Genomic DNA, 18,028 nt, shown 5'->3' with positions numbered 1-18,028 from the left:
AAGATGGGGTAGGAAACAGAACGGACATGCTCGTGTGACTGGGTCGCTGCGCTGTACGGCAGAAACTGACTCAGCACTGTTAATCAACTCCAATAAAAATTATTTCAAAGAGAAAAGTACAGCAGTTCCCCTTGCAGCGCAGCGGAAACAAATCTGGCTAGGAACCAGGAGGTGGTGGGTTCGATCCCTGGCCTCGCTCAGTGGGTGAAGGATCCGGCGTTGCCGTGAGCTGCGGTGTAGGTCGCAGAGGCGGCTCGGATCGCGCGTTGCTGTGGCTGTGGTGTCGGCCGACAGGTGTAACTCCAATCGGACCCCTAGCCTGGGACCCTCCATATGCCGCGGGTGTGGCCCTAAAAAGCCAAAAAAGAAAGAAAGAAAAGCACATGTGTGGGGAGGAAACGGACCTCTGGGGTCCCCCTGGGAGCCCCTCGAGGTGGCTGTGATGACGCCGCTGTGAAAAGCAATGCTGCAGGGGTGGCGGGAGAGGGGCCAGCTCTGCTTTTCACAGATCAAGTTGCTCTGGGAAGAAAACGCACCCTGTCCCATCCCCCTGGACCCGGCAGTGGGTCTTTGGGAAAGACGAGGGCGTGAGAAGGCAGGGTGGGGGCTGGACTCGGGGGGCAGCCCCACGAGAGCAGCGTGCAGCCCGTTCTCAAGGCAGCTGGGCCACTGCTCAGGCACCTCCGACCTGCCCCAGCTGCCTGTGGGCCGAGGCCACTGAAACCGCTTCACCTCAAGAAATTTCCAGGCAATCTCTGTGACGTCTGAGGGGCGGGGTGGGTGTGCGTGGCCTCGCTTGAGTGGAGACACAGCCCCATACCCCACTGACTTCTCGAGGTGACAAGGGGCTTCCTGAGGGCTCTGAGGGCCACCCGGGGAAGGGGAAACTGCTCAGCATCCTAAGTGCACCCCAGCCCCCAGCAGAGAAGGTTCTAGCCCAGAGGTCCAGTGCCACAGGCAGAGGCGGGGCCAGCTGCTGCCAGGGTCCCAGGCTCTCACATGCCCTGGGGGGCAGTGGCCGCCACCCCAGGGCAGATGCCCAGAGGCCCAGGAAAGTTGCCCCCAGCTACCAAGGCCCCTGGTCAGCTGAAGGCCTTGCTCCCCATGGAGCCCCTCTGGACGAGGCTGGTGGGCCTGGAGGCCTGACGGGCTGAGCGCTCCCTTCAAGGAGGGCTCGATCTCTGACCTCGTCCTCCCCAATGCCAGCGAGTCGCACAGCCTCCCCTGGCTCCCCGCCCTGTTCCCAAGTCCCCTCGCTGCCCCCTGCCCTGTCCCTGTGCGACCCATCCTCACGGGGAGGCTGCTTCCATGCTCAGCCTTGGTCTACTCCCCACCCCGCCCACGTCCTGCCGCTGTCCCCCGTGACTCTGCTCAGGATGCCCCCGATTCTGCCCTCACCTGGAGTGCCAGAGCAAGACCCCTTGGACTGCGTGGCCCCACTGGCCGCATTGGCCCGGCAGGACTTCGGCTCTGCCCACCCTGCCCAGGGCCCTAGAACCACTGCCCGTAAACTGGGGCCCCTATGAACCCCCAAAAGGAAACCCCATCCACAGAGACAGCCCTGCCCCCCGAAAGGGTCCTGGTCGAGAGGGTGGACATTTGGCCTGAGCACAGGGAGGGACCACCAAGGGCACAGACCCTGCCCCCACAGCCATCTGGCCACCAGCCTTTGAGGAGGGGGCCCGGCTTTAATGAGGTTAGTGGGGAAAGACACAAAGACCCCGCTCTGCCTTCCACCCCAGAACAATCCATCTGGATCTGCAGGTGATTGCAGCTGCTCCCCGCTGGTTATTTCAGCAAACGGACAGGTTGAGATCTTCGGGAAGGTAAACCTACGCCATCGCCGAGGGATCCCGAGGGCCTGCCCAGGCCCCTTCCAATACCCTGAGCCTTGTCTCCAGGAGGCTGCAGGACGCCCCGGCACCCAGAAGTTCCCTACCTGGGCGGAGGGGTCAGATGGCCATCACACAGGGACACAGGAAACAGGCGGCCCTACTGCAAAATGGCGCTGTCTCCAGGCGGCGAAATGGCGCTGTCCCCGGAAGGACGGCGGCCAGGCCGAATTCCAGCAGGACACTCCGCACCCAGCCTCCAAAGCCCTCGGAGCTGGGGGGTCTCGGTGGCCCCAGCCACCCCCCGGAACGGACTGCCCTGGCCCGATGGGGTTGGGCCGGGGCAGGGGTCCCTCCTGCAGTGACGGCCAGAAGTACTGTTCCTCTCAGGACACAAGGGCAGCGGCCATCTCCCCCCACCCCTCCCGCCTGCGCCCGGCCACGTGGCCACAGGAGCCTGGGCAGCCTCCGTCCCTTCTAGGCCAGTGGGGGCGGGGTGGGGAAAGGACCCTGGGCCAGACCCGGCCAGGACGGCCCCCGGACCCCCAGTGGAAAGGCCGGGGGGGTAGGGGGAGGGGGAGGGCATGGCCGAGGCCTCCGTCACCCTGGGGTGGCTTCCCACTTCCTCTGCCACACTGCGGGGGCGACCCGCGCTGATGGTGAGACAAATTTAGCCTCCCCACCCTGGGCCAGGGTGCACTTGTGGAAACAGCTGGAGGTGCCCGACTAAGCCGACCTCTCTCCCTCCTGGCCTGGGCCCCCGGGAGGGCGGGGAGGCAGAGCCTGGGAGCGGCCCCAGGAATCGCCCAGCCCCGCCACCTCGCCCCCCGCCAGCCTCTTACCGGCCACCAGCCTCAGTCCTGACCCGCAGCCAGACCTGGGGCAAGGTCGGCCTCCCCGTGGCACCCGGGCCTGCAGGGAGCCCCGCGGGTTGCCCGGCAGTTTCTGTTTGAATCTAACGGTTGGCTTAGCACCCACGTGAGGCAGGGAGCTGGGTGGCGGCCCTCTGACCACGTGGGCCTTACGCACTTCGGGGAGGAAACGGCTGACGGAATCCTCCAGAGCCGCTGGGCTCCCCACGCAGCCAGCCTTGGCTGGGGCAGGCCTTTGGCAGAGCTGAGAGGTGGGTACCCAGCAGCTCCGGGCCCCCCGCCCTGCGGGACACGGCTGCCCCAGGCCGGCTCCCTGCTGGAGGAACTCACTCTTGCAGCTAAACAAAACAAAGAAACGACAATGCATGGCCGAGCCGTGGGACACCCCTGCAGGACGGTGCAAGGAGTCCAGCCCAGATGCTGGCCCGCCCCTGCGTCCTTGCCCTTGACCCTGCCCTCCCGCTGCCTCTCCACGAGGGCCCCACCCACCTGGCGCCCCCGCCTCCTGCTGGGGATTCTCCCGTCCACCGTTGTACATCGAGGTCCTACCCATATCCGGGGCCCAGGCTGCGCCCTGCTGACCTGCCCGTGGTTCTCCTCCCATCCCGGCCTCCGTCCCGAGCGTGTGCAGGTCAGACCTGGACACACAGTTCCTGTGCCTCGGTTTTCTGCTCTGCAGCCCGGTACGGCCCGGCACACTCCCAGCTCCCTCTCGCCCATCTCCACCCTGTCCACGCAGCCCATCTCTGCCCCTCTGTACCCGTGTGACCCTGGATAGGTGTCTTGCCCACTCTGAGCTTGCCTCCCATGACGCACGGATAAAGCAACATCACGCAGCGGGGCGCTGAGACAGGCAGTCCTGGAGCTCCAGATACAGTACACCTGGGGCCACTGAGGACCGGGGTGGCACTGAGGACCGGGGTGGCAGCCGGGGTGGCAGCAGGAGAGCAAAGCCAGCCATGGCCCCCCGGGGCAGCAGAGCACCGAGGCCAGGTCTGGTGGCTGCTCTGCCCCTGGTTCATTTGCAGAGGCCGCCCCCTCAGTGGCCTCTCCAACAATGAGGCGCCTGCAGAAGATCGAGGGGATTGAGCAGCCCATGGCAGCAGAGACTCCCAGGGAGCAGCCACCCACTGGAGGCAAAATGATTGATTCCTGCTTGGGCTTCAAAGGCTGGACACCAGGAGCGGGGAGAAGCCTCGGCCCCCAGCCCCACCCCCCAGTCTGGAGGAAGGGGAGCCGGGCGGTCAGAGGCACAGGGGGCCAGATGGGGGATAAACTTTCTCTCAGAAGGACCACAGTGTGGACGGCAGAGGGGGTGATGCTGGTGGGGGGGCCCTAGGTCTAAGAAGGGGGCAGTGCAGGGACAGGTCAAGGGTGTCTGGCGTGGCGCCCCTGAACTTGGAGATGTGAGAGAGCCCTGAGCCCATCTGCACCACCACGGGAAGCTTCCAGGGCAGCACCCAGCCAGCTGCCGTGAGGGGGGTGCCGGCCAGGGGAGCGGGGACAGAAGTGAGGTCGTCCTGAGGGAGGTGTGGACCAGCACGGGGGTGGGTAGGGGACCCAGGGGACGGGGAGGCCGCAGGATGGGAGCCTCATGAGGCTGGAAATGAAGGGACACTTGAGGGCAGCGCAGGTGTGACTGAGCTTTCAGCCCTGACCCATTCCAAGGGTGGGCCGAGGGTGGCAGGGAGTGGGCCAGAGGAGTGGACGGTGGCCTGGACCCCTCCGTCCCCTGCCCATCTCCAAACCCACCTCCACAGGGATCCGAATCCGGCCCTCCCACCCACGGGGCCACCCCAGGCCTGGACCTCCTCAGCCTCCCCACCTCCCTGTAAGCGCAATAGCCTCTGAGCCAGACTCCCTGCCACCGATATCCCAATAGTGGGCGTGGAGGTGGGGGTCATGCGCCCCACCCTCTGGACCCTCGAGGCTCTGACAAACCAGGAGTCTCCCCCCACCGACCCCCCACAAGCCCCCGGGACCTGCCCACCCCTCCCCCACCACATCTCCTGCTTCTACACCGGCTTGCGGTCCTCTTGCCACGCTGGCCCTCCAGCTGACCGCACCGACACACGGACCACCCCAGCTGGCTCCTGCATGGCCCAATTTAATCCTGGGCCCCTCCCTGGCTCCTCTTCTGCGCGTTGTCTCATCACCTGCAGAGTGAATGGCGTCAAAACCCATCGCAGAAGAGACCCCGGGAAGCCCTCAGCAGCCCTGGACAGACACCCCTGCTTCCTGGCATCTCGCTCCACTAAACAGGGTCCCCAGGGGCGGGTCCCCAGGGCCCTGCTGCATCCCCAGGGCCCAAAAGTGCCTGGCACAATGCAGGTGGCAGTCAATACCCATGTAAGCAGGTGACTGGCAGGGATGCACCCGGGGGCAAACGGCCACCTTTGCTGGAGGAGCCCCTGCCTCGGGGACCACCCGGGAGGGAACCAGGGGACAGCTGCACAGCCTCACTGACCAGACACCCTGCCCCTTCCGTCTCCTCCGACCCTCCGTTCCCAGGGTCCCACCCTTACAGGCCAGGGTGCCAGGCTATCCTCCAGAATCTTCTCTCCCCCAGACAAGCATCTGCGCTCCTTCGACCACACCCTGCATGGCTGTTCCCACAGCTTCGTCCCCACCTGGTCGCCCTCCTCTGGCCTCCTCCACGTTCCTGGAAGGGAACCCACTCAGTCATGTCCCTACCCCGTGCAGACCCCGTGCCTCCCCGTCTGGGCTCCTCGCTCTGAGCTCAGGAGGCACTGGTTTCCCAAACTCTCATACCCCCCACTCAGCACCCCACCTCCCGCCATCCTCGGAGGCCCTGATTTTCCTCCAGGACGGCCTCTGCCACGGAACCACGTCCCTTTCTGGCTCTGATGTCAGCTGATGTTTGATGTGACTTTATCCACATGGCTACGATAGTGGTCCCTCCACCCCTCTCACCCTCCAGGAGCAGCGGCCAGCGTTCCAGGGGCCTCGGCCCCTGCCTCCCCCTGTCCCCACGCCTCCAGGGGCCCCACCCTACCTCCAGCCTGGGGACTGTCTTTTGACGCCCAACATCTGCGGTGTCCTCACTCTGCCCACCCCAGCCTGGGACCCGCCATATTTCTGAGGGACCCTCAAGGAAGGCACTAGGCACCCTCAATTCCACCGTCTCACAGAAGCACAGAGAGAGTCGACCACTTGCCCAAGGCCACACAGCTCAGAAGAGCCAAGGCGGGTTTGTGCCTAACTCTGGTTAGGATCCCTGCCCATTCAACAGCCCCGCCCTCCAGGGGACCCCTCTCCTGGGGGACAGACAAGAGAACAAGTCTCCCCCATGTGAAGGGCCTCCTGAAAGGGTGTGGACAGGCCCAAGGTCAGGCCAGTTCTAGGTCTGATGAGCTGAGGGGAGGAGGGGAAGAGGGGCCGGAGGGTGGAGCTCAGCCAAGGACAGGTGCCCTCAGCCCTTCAGGTAGGGGAGGCAGGAGGAGCAGCGTGGGCCGGAGAGGGGACGGGGTGCCCTGGCCACAGGAAGGCTCTGGGTCTTGGGGACTGAGAAGGGGGTTCGGCCAGAGGGAGGCAGTTGGCTGTGGGTGAGGGCGGGCACCCAGGGGGTACAGCCTGGGCTGCTGAACCCAGGGGCTGGTGTCAGCGAGGAGGCCGTGGATGGGTCCAGGTGAGGGGGGGTGTGGGCCATGGGGATGCAGGAGGGGACACGAAGGGGTGAGGACACGTGTCCTGCCCTGGGGGCCCCCTCCCACCTAGTCCACATGGGGCTAAACGCACTTTTGATTTCAGCCCCTCTGCTGGCTCAGACTCGGCACCTTCTGCCATCTGCCAGCCGTGGGCACATTCAGGGCCTCTGTTTTCTCATCTGCAGAATGGGGTTGATCTGCACAAAAGCATCCAGCAGGACTCCCAGGGCGCCTCAAGGTGCAGATGCAGCTCCTATCTGACCCGCGGGGCCGTCTATACATCCGCCCTTGGCCGGCTCCTGTCAGACCCGCCCCCGCTGGATGCCGGCTCCAGGCTGCTTCCCCACAGCGCTCACAGGCTGGAGGGCAGCCACAGAGGCCCTCACCCTGTGGGTGCCATCGACGGGGACGGGCACTTGAGGACACGTGCGCACACAGAGGCACATGTGTACACACACCTGCACGTGCACACCTGCCCTCAGGACAGGGACTCCCCCGCGCCCCTCTCCTCGAATGCTTTGGAGGGGGGTGGCCCAGGGACTGCAGAGGCAGACAGGCACCCCAGGGAGCCCACGCCTACTGCCCAGGTCTCAGTCATGCCTGGAGGCAGCCAGGCGAGGGCCTGGGCGGCAAGGACGGGCTCTGGGGCCTCCTGGGGGTGAGGGAGGCGGGGAAAGCCAGTTCTGGGCTGGCCCCCTGGGGCTGAAGAGTGGTGGCCCCTGGGGAATCCTGGCTGAGCTCAGGGCAGGGCCTCCTTGGCAGGAAGTAGAGAGAGTTTTCGGCGGGTCCAAGTGGGGAGACGGTGACATCAGAATGGTTTCTGTCCCCATCCTGTCTGTCCCCGCTCGGGGGCCATGCAAATTGCCCCTGCCGAAGCAGATGGCAGTGCCACCCAGCAGCAGCTTCTCCAGCTGGCCCACCAGGGGAGCCACGGGCATGGCTTCTCTGCCACCCCTGCCCCCGGGGTACCCCATTCAAAAGCGCCAGGTGAGAGCCAGTGGGCACGGGGCCTCTGTACCCCGGGGTGGCCCCAAGGAGCCCCAACCAGCACCTGAAAGAAGAAGGCCAGACGGAACCCAAGCCTACCTTGGCGGAGCCTGGCCCCCGAGGGTCCGTGGAGAGGGGAGACAGCCAGGAGGCCTTCGCTGGCTCGTGGCTGGGTAGGCAGGAGGTGGTGGCAGCGTCCCTGTCGCCTAGGCGATGACATTGGAGAGGTGGAAGCAGCGTGGCGGCCCGGAGCCTCAGGGCAGACGGGGCGGAGCATGGCCAGGGGCCCCGGGGCTGGCCAGCCCTGCTTGGGACGTCATGCCCTCTGTACAGTGACCCACCGGCAACAGCCCCACAGTGGGAAGCAGAGCTGGAGGCGGGGCAGCCACTGTCTCCATCTGCGTTTGCACATTTTCCTTCTACTTTTTTTTTTTGTCTTTCTGCCTTTTCTAGGGGTGCTCCCGCGGCATGTGGAGTTTCCCAGGCTATGGGTCGAATGGGAGCTGTAGCCGCCAGCCTACACCACAGCAACGCCAGATCTGAGCCAAGTCTGCAACCTACACCACAGCTCAAGGCAACGCTGGATCCTTAACCCACTGAGAGAGGCCAGGAATAGAACTCGCAACCTCATGGTTCCTAGTCGGATTCGTTGACCACTGCGCCACGACAGGAACTCACCTTCAACCCTTCTTGGCTGACATTTCCAAACACACTCAGAAGAAGTGAGAACGGCACTGTGGACCCAACGGCTGTGGCCACCCCCCCCGGCCCCGGCGCCTCAGCATCTGTCATCTTTCAATCGAAGCCACTTCTGCAAATGATATCAGTTCACCTGTAATATGTCAGTGGGGGCTTCTAACAGCTTGGATGCCATCTTTTGCGGTATCAGATCCAGCCCTGAAATTGTTCCCATCCAGTTCTTTTTGTCCTGCACACACACGCACACACACACACACAATACACATACACACCACACACATATACACACACCACACATACACACGACACACACACACACCCCACACACAGGAAATTCAGAGCATTCAATGTAATACACAGCCACAATACTACAGCCTAAATTTCCAACCGATTTTTAATGGCTGGGCAGAAGGACTCTGAAGAGGGCACAGATTTGGGAGACCAACTGTGTCCCCACAGACTGTCCCTCCCTGCCTGCTGTAGGCAGCAGCACAGAAAGCTCAGCGCAGCCCCAAGTGGACACGGCGAGAGGGGCACTGTGGGTGGGATTAAGCACCTGAAGAGGAGCCCTTGGGTGGCAGAGGTCGGGGAGGAGGGAAGGTGCTGGGCTGTGACTTTGCAGGGGGAGGACGGGGCCAGGAGCCAAGGAATGTGGGTGCCTCTAGAAGCCAGAAAAGGCAAGAAACAGATTCTCCCCTGGAGCCTCTGAAGGAACCAGCCCTGCCAGCCCGCGGACGTCCGTCCAGTGAGACCAAGCTGAGCCATCTCCGTCACAACTGCAGGGAAACAAATCCATGCTGTGCGAGGCCACCGAATTTGAAGCTGATACACTTTCACATGACACACGTTTGGGAAACAGCATTTGCAGTGACTACCCCATTCCCAGGGTCCCTAGAACCGGAATTCGTGCCACACTAAGCCTGAGGAAGTGTAAGGTGCTTTGCAGAACAGCAGTCCCGAGGCATTCCCGCTGCGCTGCACTGGGTTAAGACGACAACAGTGGCAGCTCAGGTCACTGCAGAGGTGCAGGTTGGATCCCCTGCCTGGTGCAGCGGGTTAAAGGATCTGGCGTTGCTGCAGCAGTGGCACAGGTCACAGCTGTGGCTCGGATTCGACCCCTGGTGCAGCCATTAAAAAAAGTAAAGAACAGAAGCCCTGGGCTGGACCGGGAAAGGTGGTGACTACAGATACTGCCAACACCAGAGCCAAAAGCCTCACCCTTCAGGGATGGCACACACACGTGTGCACACACACACACAAGCACACACGCGTGCGCACGTACATACACACACATGTGCAGGTGTGAAGCGTCATGACCACACAGTGGGAATGAGTGAGCAGGCAGGTGTTTTTTGGTCCTGGACTCTTCCTACTATTCTAGTCCTTTCGAAAATCACACAGACAAGACGAAGCCTTCCTGGAACCACCCTGACCTCAATCTTCTCATTGTCGATTTTGCTATTTTTATCAGAATTCATTATTTTCACATTCATCCAATTAGCGTTCTGTTTACCAATACCTCGTTTTTTAATTTGCAGCTTCATCCTAAAACCTCGGCAGGACGTTCACAACCCGAGTTCTCCTCCCTCATTACTGCCAAGTAATTAGTCAACGAGAGTCCCTGATCAGAAGCTAAGAGGCCGGGAGCGAGTTGGAGCTTGCCTGACTCCGAGAGAGAAGAAAAAAAAAAAAAAAAAGACGGCGTCTCTCCTAATTGCAGGGGTTTTGTGGGTTGTCACTGGGGAGGGGGAAGCAGAGGATGGTAGCATGAAAGGAGAGGGCTCTTTAATCCCCGGGGGGGCTTTGCAGATCCCAGCTCAGCAAACACTGAGGGTGGCTCCTTAATCTACATGCTAATGACCAGGGCCCTCCCTCTGTGGGGGGGGGGGAGTCGAGATGTTAAATTTGCATGGCACACACAGCAAAAAAGGAGCCCCTAAGTGCCTGGCAGGCAGCCGGGTGCAAAGAGGGCGGTTTGACTTGTGCATTCAATTGCATCCTGCCTGGACAGCATGGCCTCTAAAACGGGGGACGCAGCGTTCCCTCTCGCAGCCCCGATGGCTCTGCAGAGGCGAGGTGCCTCTCTGTGGCCGGCAGAGGCTCGTCAAGTCACCTGCTCTGACATCAGTTCTTGGGAGGGCAGGACCCACACTGGGCCCCGGGCTGCTCTCCTGGTCCCCACGCTGGCCATGGCCCCCCACCCCCACGGCAGCCCGGCTGGAGTGGGGAGCACTCAGGAGCAGCCTCTTTCTGGCAGGCAGGCACCGCTGTGCGAGCCCGGAACCCGCCCAGAAGAACCCCGGGTCTTTCTCACGTGTCTCGGCCCAAAGGAGAAACAGCCCAGGAAGCGACCTCTGAAATCACAGGGCATCAGGCAGGAGGGCATCCTTCTTCCCTGCCCCCTCTGAAGGACTTAGTGCCACCCAGGCATCCTTGTCCCCAGGAGAAGCCACCTGCCCAATCACCCAAACCCACCCCTCCATTGCCCACCCCTCAGGGCCTGTGCCTCGAAGCAGCAGGCGAGCAATTAGAGCCGCCCCCTCCACCCAGGGCCTCAGGGGGTGACTTGCCGGCTGGCACCGGGTGGGGACACACCTGGGACAGGTCCTTCCCACGTGCAGCCACCCTGAGCAGGACCACAAAGGAGACACCCAGCCCAGTCCCGCACCCAGGCCCCTGCACCCTGGCTGGCAGGAGGCGGACTGACTGGGCAGTGCCCAGGTCCTCTGGCTGGCAGGAGGCAGACTGGGCAGTGCCTGGAGGGGTGGGGTGGGAATCCTGGACCAACCTTCCCTGGGGCCCCCTGCATCTCCCCATCCCGCCACCCGGGGTTCTCATGTATGCCCATGGGCCACTCAATGGGAGCTCACAGGGGAACCCCAGCTTGGACTCCTACAAGGAGGAGGCAGATGGGTGCCCCTGCCCATGGATGAAGAGCCTGGGGACTCCGTCCAAGGCTTTGGAGGGGCCAGGCCTGCTCCGCACTACTCGCCCAGAGCCCTGCCAGCTGTGCCCTCTGTGCCCCGCCCCGGTGCTGGGCATGGGCCGCCAGTCCCAACCTGGATGACTTGGTCTGAGCTTTCTGGCTGCAGTGCCCATCGGTGGGGTGGGGTGGGGGATAAACACCCAGATACATGTACATTGGGGGGCGCAGGTAGGAATGTCCCTACTGCCACAGTTCTACCTCAGCCTTGGACCCAGGACACCATGGGAGAACAGAAGAGGTGGGCAGGGCTGCAGTAGGTTCTGAGCCAGTGCCCCCCGCCCTCCAGCTCCCAGGTCCATCTTGGGGGCTCACTCTCTGGGAGCCTGATTCCAGCACCAAGGCCCACAGAGGTGCCGGCCACTGGCCCTCTAGAGTGCCCCAAATGTCCACTCCACAGGCCTAAGACCTGCCTTCAGTGTTCCCATCTCCTTTCAAGGACCCTGGCAGATCCCTGCCCCCTGTCTGGTTCCCTCTGAGGTCCCTCCCACTCCCCTCTCACCCAGGCTGATTCCCCACCTCACCCCCACCTCTAGGCACCTGAGTGGCTCTGTTCAGTGTGTCTGCTCTCTCTCCCAGCTCTGCGGGCCCAAGCACAACTGGGAAGATGGGGTGCTGGGGCTTGAATGGGTGGTCTGTTTTCCAGGACACCGGGGCTGTGAATGGGTGGGCAGGGGTCGGGGTTGGCAAGAGCTGGTAAATGGCGGAGCGGCCCCCTCCACCCTTGGCCTTGGGGAGGGGGAGAGGCTGCCTCTTGTTCTTTCATAAAGAAGGAATGGCTTAGAATGAGTTTCTGCACCTTCATGCCACGGCCTCCTCCCCCCCCACCCCCCCCCCGGGGCAGTCCCAGGCCACTTCTTGGAAGATTATTTCAAATGCATACAGTAAAATACCCAAGATTACAAAGGAAACCAATGACACCAAATTACGGTTATTCTAGCAGGTTGAACAGCACCCCATCCCCCAAAAGATATATCTACCCCAAGCCTTCGCATGTGAATTTATCTGGAATTAGGGCCTTTCAGATGTGTACAATGAAGATCTCAAGATGGTCACCCTGGATTAGAGTGGGCCCTAAATTCAATAAGTGTCCTTAAAGAGGCAGAAACCAGAAACAGAGAGACAGGGACACAGCGAGAAGGCTTCGTGAACTCCAAGGCAGGAATTGGGGTGACGGGTCTACAAGCCCAGGACTCCGAGGGGGAATCGGACAGATTCCGCCTCGGAGCCTCCCGAGGGAAGCAGCCTTGCTCACATCTGGATTTTGGGCTTCTGGCCTCCAGACCCCCTCTTTCACGGAGGTCCGTTCGGCCAGCCCAGGGCGGAACACAGGTCTGTATTGTAAGGGCTGAGTGTACTAGAAAGAGAAGTCCTGATATGATGAGGCTGATGGCTCATTTCAATCCAGCGATAAGCACAAACGAAATTTTGAGGTTTCTGCAGGAACAATCACAGTGAAAGCATCACCGATTCCATTGGAGAGAATTTTCTTTTTCTTTGGGTCTCTCATTTGGGGGAGTATCGCTAGGAAGATAAAGCTCTTTTGAGGAGCAAATGTCTTCTCTGCAAAGCAAGATCGGCTGAAAGTGCACTTGAACGCGGCCAGACAGAAAGTTTATGCTCGCTTGTGCACATGCTCAGAGCCACCTTCAGCTTTGATGAAAGCTTGTCTCTTTTTTTTTTTTTTTTCCTTAAGGGCTGCACCCGCGGCACATGGAAGTTCCCGGGCTAGGGGTCGACGCGGAGCTGCAGCTGCCAGCCGACACCACAGCCACAGCAACGCAAGATCTGAGCCGTGTCCACGACCTACACCACAACTCACGGTGACGCCAGATCCTTAACTCACTGAGCGTGAGGTCAGGGATGAAACTATTGTCTTCATGGATACTAATCGGTCGGATTCGTTTCCGTTTCCTCGGTGCCACAACGGAAACGCTGTCTTTAACTTCCACCCCAAAAGGTACAGCTTTTCTTATACAAATCAATTCTCCTTTGCATAAAACACACAAAGGATTTTCCAGGTGTCCTATGTAATCTATGTAAGAAGACAAACTGGGAAGAAAAAAAAAAGAGAGACATTGTGTGTTTTGGCTACACACAAATGGATGCTGTTAGTTCCAGATGCTTTTCTGTATAGAAATCTGGGCAGGACATGGAAGCACTTTACAACAATTTACAGGGCTAAATTGTTACGCGGTGTTCTGAGGATAAAAATCCCTGGAGTATTAAGCTTTGACCATCCAGACAAGCTCTGTTACGGTGACAAGGGAGCCAGGAGTCACCTAACAATTCCTTTCAGTTTCTTTTTTTCTTTTTACTATATGACACGAACTCATCAGAAAACGCTGATGAAAAATATTGAAATATTTTGACTCAGGACTCACAAAGGGGTGCCCAAAATGGAAACTAAAGGCCTGCCCATCCCTCTTATGTAGGCTGGGCAGAAGAAACGCACGTTTAACGAATGTTTCGGTTTTTTGCAAACACAAACCTCTTGGTGGGTGCGAGGTCTTTTACACAAGTGTCTGGAGGATACAGTCCCCTTGAGCTCGGGCACCCGAAACTGTCTCCCAGCTCGATGAACCTGCAGCTTCCTTTTACCCATCAACCAAATGACTTCCCTTTGGGGTGTTGGGAATCTCGGGGTGAGTGCGTGCTTGGCCACAGGCGGGACCTCACCTCCGCCAGGTTCTGGTCCCTAAGTCCTCCGTCTGCCATTTCATGCCCTTCTTAGCCATGCCATCTGCACCCCACTCGAGAATGTGGGTGGGGCATACCCTATCAATAGTGAGTCAAGGAGGCATCCTTGTTACGGTATCCCTATGCGGGGGGGGCCAAGTCGTGTCTCTTTGCCAGCCGTCCTGTTCCCCCCTGGGGACACCTGCTGGCCTCTGGTTCTCTGAACTCTGGAGCAGCATGAACAGCCAGCACTTTAGGGCCCACTTGTGAGAGGCATGCACCATGCTCAGCTCTTTAGATATGCCATCTTGGTTACTCTTCCCCCAACCCTCTGGGCTATTATCACCTTTCTTTACAGATGAGCAAACTGAGGCTCAAAGCGGTTAGGCAACTTGCTCGAGGTCCATGACCAGTAAGAAGAGGTGAAGATGGGATCAGAGCCCCATATTCTGATCTCTACACCGCCACCACTAACCACAGCTCCAGACTGGCCATTCCCATAGGGCGGCCCTGCAGAATTTGGAGGCAGCTACCCTGATACCCAGAACCTTCACCAGGACTGTGAAACGGGGCTGAGCTTCCCGTGGCCAGTCCTCTGGCAGCGCCCCCAGGGACACCCTAGCAGTTTCTGGTACGTGACTTTTATTTTTCAAATTGCATGCATAATCCATATATCCACATGTTGCAAATTTTCAAACACTCTATGCTTTTGTTCTTGATACAGTCCTCTTTCGGCTTGTATTAAGTAAATCAAAACGTGGGTGCTGGACTTCTGGGGAGCATTAAAGCGAAACAAATAAACAGCAACAATGAATGTAAACCAAACCAAACCATGAGCCAAGGGCTCCCAAATGTCCAGTATTTAATAAACAGACCACAGGACACCTGGAGCTCTGGGCAGAAGTGAGCCAGGCACTGTTCCCCAGCCCCTTGCGGGTTGGCGGTGGTCGACCTGACACCCATTCATTTATGCGGACACGGGCATGCTTTGTGCAAATCCACTCAGTGCCTGGGCAAAAAGACCAGCTGAGAAAAAAGGTAGTAGCGCCCCCCCCCCCCCCCCCCGCCCCATCCTCCAAAGTCTGAAAGGACGGTGGCTGCAGGGCAAGGAGGGGCAGGAGAGAGAAGTTGCCTCTGGCCAGGGGCCGGATTCTGACCCCTCCTTTTCCCAGAGGAAACGCTCAGGAGGCCAGCAGGCACCCCAGCCAACACAGGGCCACTGAGAGATGCCCCTCTGGAAAGAGACTCCTTAGCGACCCACTACCTGGGGCCAGCCGAGGGGTCATGCCCAGTCGTCCTGGTCCAGGGGAACCAGGGCCCCACTCAGCCCTGGGGGTGGGGCAGCCGTCGCCAGCAGATTCCGTGCAGCCTCGTGGGTGCAGCGTGGAGCCGGTGGGGAGGAGCTTTGTCCGCGACAGGCGCCTCTCCCGACCTCCACCTGCACCTGCTCCCCCGACCCGGAGTTCCATTCTCAACCTCCCCTGGAAGCCGGGGTGGACGCGGGAATCCCAGCGAGGCTGCTCCGGGTCCCAAAGGCCACCACACTGCTGGCAGGAGCGCATCCTCCCCCGGGCTGGACTCGGCCGGCCGGCCCCCCGCCCCCACCTCCAGCCGCGTCCCAGGAGCTGGTCGGACTCCGGGAAGACCCTAAAGCCCGCTCCCTCGAGTTCGTGCACGATCTCGTCGACTACCAGCTTCGGCGCCGCAAAGCGCCGTGCCGGCCGCCCTGGGCTCAGGCCCACAAGCAGAGCCCCGCCGCGCCCAGGTCCCCTCGCTCCAGGTCCCCGCGCTGCTTACCTGGTGCCGCCTGAGCTCCGGGAATCCTGGCCCCGGCGCTTCACCGCGGAACCCCTTCGTGGGCGCACCGCGGGCGCGGGCCGAGAGGCGAGTGCGGCTGGGCGGCGGCGGGTGGGGAAGCAGGGCGGGCGCGGGTTATATGGGAGCGGGAGGGGAGGCGCCGCGGGGAGGGGTGGCCGCGGGCGTTAGCGCCTTCCGCGGCGGGCCGGCGGGAAGGCAGCGCGGGCCGCTGAGCCTTGGCGGGAGGAGCGCGGGGCGGCGGGAGCGGCTGGGCTCTGCCGGGGCCAAGGTTGCGGCTCAGGGCTCCGCCCCCCCAGCTGGCCGCGTGCGAGTCAGGGTCCCGGGGCGCGCTCCGCCCCGCCTCCTTCCCGCCGCCTTTTGGCGCGCTTCGCCCCCGGGGCCCCGGGGCCCCGGCGCGGCCGCCTGCCTGGGACTGTGCGCCGACCGGACGCCGGAGCCCTACTGCTGTGTCCACGGCCCCTCGGCCGGCTTAGGGGTACGAGCAAGGGCGCGCGGGAGCCGGGATCGGGAGCAGAGATGCGGCGTCCGCGTGCCCACGCCTTCCTCTCTCTGCCACAGCGCATCTTCCGGGTCTCGCTCCTCCGCCCCCATCGGCGCCGGACCCTCCGCGCCGGGCGCTTGGGAACCGAGGGCCAGAAGAAGGGCCGCGCATCTTAGGGGCGCCGCCATCCAGGTCCGCGGAGTGTCTGCACTGGCTGTGGCCTACAGGGGACAGGCGTGGAGGTCGCGGCCCCGTGACCCAGGGTAAAGTGGAGCCGCTTGCTTCTGTGTACCAGCCGGGTTCCTCGGCTCAGAAGGGCACGCCTCGCCCGTGCCCCTGCGCGTCCGGGGAGTCACTTGGGACGCAAACGCTCCAGGGTCGCGCCCGCACCGCGCTCCCTCCCAGGGACAACGCCTCCTGGCCCCGCCCGGCCGGATTCGTTTCCGCGTAGCGCAGGTACGCGCGGGTGTCCACGGCGACCCGTGAGTCATGCGCACAGAGACCTGTCGCAAGCCAGGCCTCCCTCGGCACCCCCCCCCGTCCCCCGCCCCCTGTGGCTTCATGGGCCAGGTCCCCTGCAGGGCAGACGCGGGCTTCCCTTCCAGGGCTCCCACTTCTTCTAAGACCTCCTCTGGAGAACCCCACACGCTGGACGAGGTCTGGACGACTCTGGGCGGCGGGCACCCGCTATGCACTGCCTTCTGGTGCTCGTGGGAACCGTTATCTGCCTCCGAACCGATGCCCCCAGGCCAGGGGGACCCTCGCGTCAGTGTCGCCGGTGGAACCTAGCAGCCAGGGCTGGTTCAGTCCAGGTTCTCTGGCCACGTGTGTTCCACAACTCACCTGGCGAGTGTGGCTGACTTCCACACGCCTTTACTGCTCACCTACTGTCTTTGAGGTGCGGGGTGCGGTGGGGACCCAAAGACAAATGACGCACGGGAGGGAGTTGATCTGGCCGCACCGCGGAGCAGGGCGCCTGCACGCATCCCCTACTCGTTCGTTCTATGAAGTTGGGGGGGCCACGGAAGGGCGCAGGCCCAGCTGGGTGTGCAGAGGTGCGAAGAGGATCCAGGCCGGGTCTCAGTTCTTAGAACGCAGGGTCGGGGGCCGGTGTCAGGGTCTGCGCGATCTGATCCTGTGTGCAGCCCCGGGAATCCTGGCGGCAGGGCACCGCCTGGCGGGGGCGTGGGGGAGGCCTCTGTTGGGTGAAGTGGACTAGAGGACAAGACAGGAGCGGGGCAGCGAGCGAGATCAGCAGAGCCAGTGCGACGCAGGTGCGCGCTCTGGCCTGCGACTTGGGCGGGTGCGGCTGAGCCCAGGGCCGAGCCGGTGGCCTTCTGTCACTTGCGGGTCCGGGCGCAGGTGCGGGCTTGCGATAGACAGGTGGGTGCATGCAACCCAGGTGCACTCCCGGCAGAGTGTCGATTTCGTTCTCTCCCGGATCCTGAGCATGAAGTGAGGGCCTTACTGCAGGCATGGTTGCGGGATGTAGCCAAAAGACAAACAAAAACGAATACTTATACTTTATGTATAAAATATAATATGTGTGTTTGGACTGTTACATATTATATAAAAACTACAAGTGCATGTTTATGTGTGAATTTATGTATATGTCTTTACATTAACTATGAATGCATAAATATAAACACACACACAGGATGTCAGTTCATTTGAATTTCAGATAAGGGGATAATTTTTTAGTGTAAGTATGAGCCACGTAGTCTTTGGGAACATGTATATTTTTTTTGTCTTTTTTTTTTTTTTTTTTTTGTCTTTTCTAGGGCTGCACCCGCGGCACATGGAGGTTCCCAGGCTAGGGGTCGAATCGGAGCTGTAGCTGCCGGCCTACGCCAGAGCCACTGCAACGTGGGATCCCAGCTGCGACTGCGACCTACACCACAGCTCACGGCAACGCCGGATCCTTAACCCACTGAGCAAGGCCGGGGATCATACCCGCAACCTCATGGTTCCTAGTCAGATTCGTTAACCACTGCGCCACGACCGGAACT

General features: G+C 61.3%; 1 protein-coding gene across 8 annotated transcripts in view; it reads right to left on the bottom strand.

The window, feature by feature from the left end:
• Positions 1-15,797, bottom strand: part of TP73 (tumor protein p73) — a 59,736-nt gene extending 43,939 nt beyond the window's left edge. For 2 of the 8 annotated variants that reach the window (XM_047791195.1, XM_047791201.1), the window contains exon 1: positions 15,518-15,791. The gene's annotated coding sequence lies outside the window, so the exon portion shown is untranslated. Of the gene's footprint in view, positions 1-2,674; positions 2,843-7,458; positions 7,690-15,517 lie in introns of those variants that run through there. The other 6 variants (XM_047791202.1, XM_047791203.1, XM_047791200.1 and 3 more) reach the window with 6 other exon arrangements.
• Positions 15,798-18,028: the final 2,231 nt, after the last annotated feature.

This window comes from Phacochoerus africanus, chromosome 8 (genome assembly GCF_016906955.1).
Source record: "Phacochoerus africanus isolate WHEZ1 chromosome 8, ROS_Pafr_v1, whole genome shotgun sequence".
In the NCBI taxonomy this organism is placed as follows: Eukaryota; Metazoa; Chordata; class Mammalia; order Artiodactyla; family Suidae; genus Phacochoerus; species Phacochoerus africanus.
Note: the sequence above shows the minus strand (reverse complement) of the source record. Positions and strands in the feature narration are given on the sequence as shown.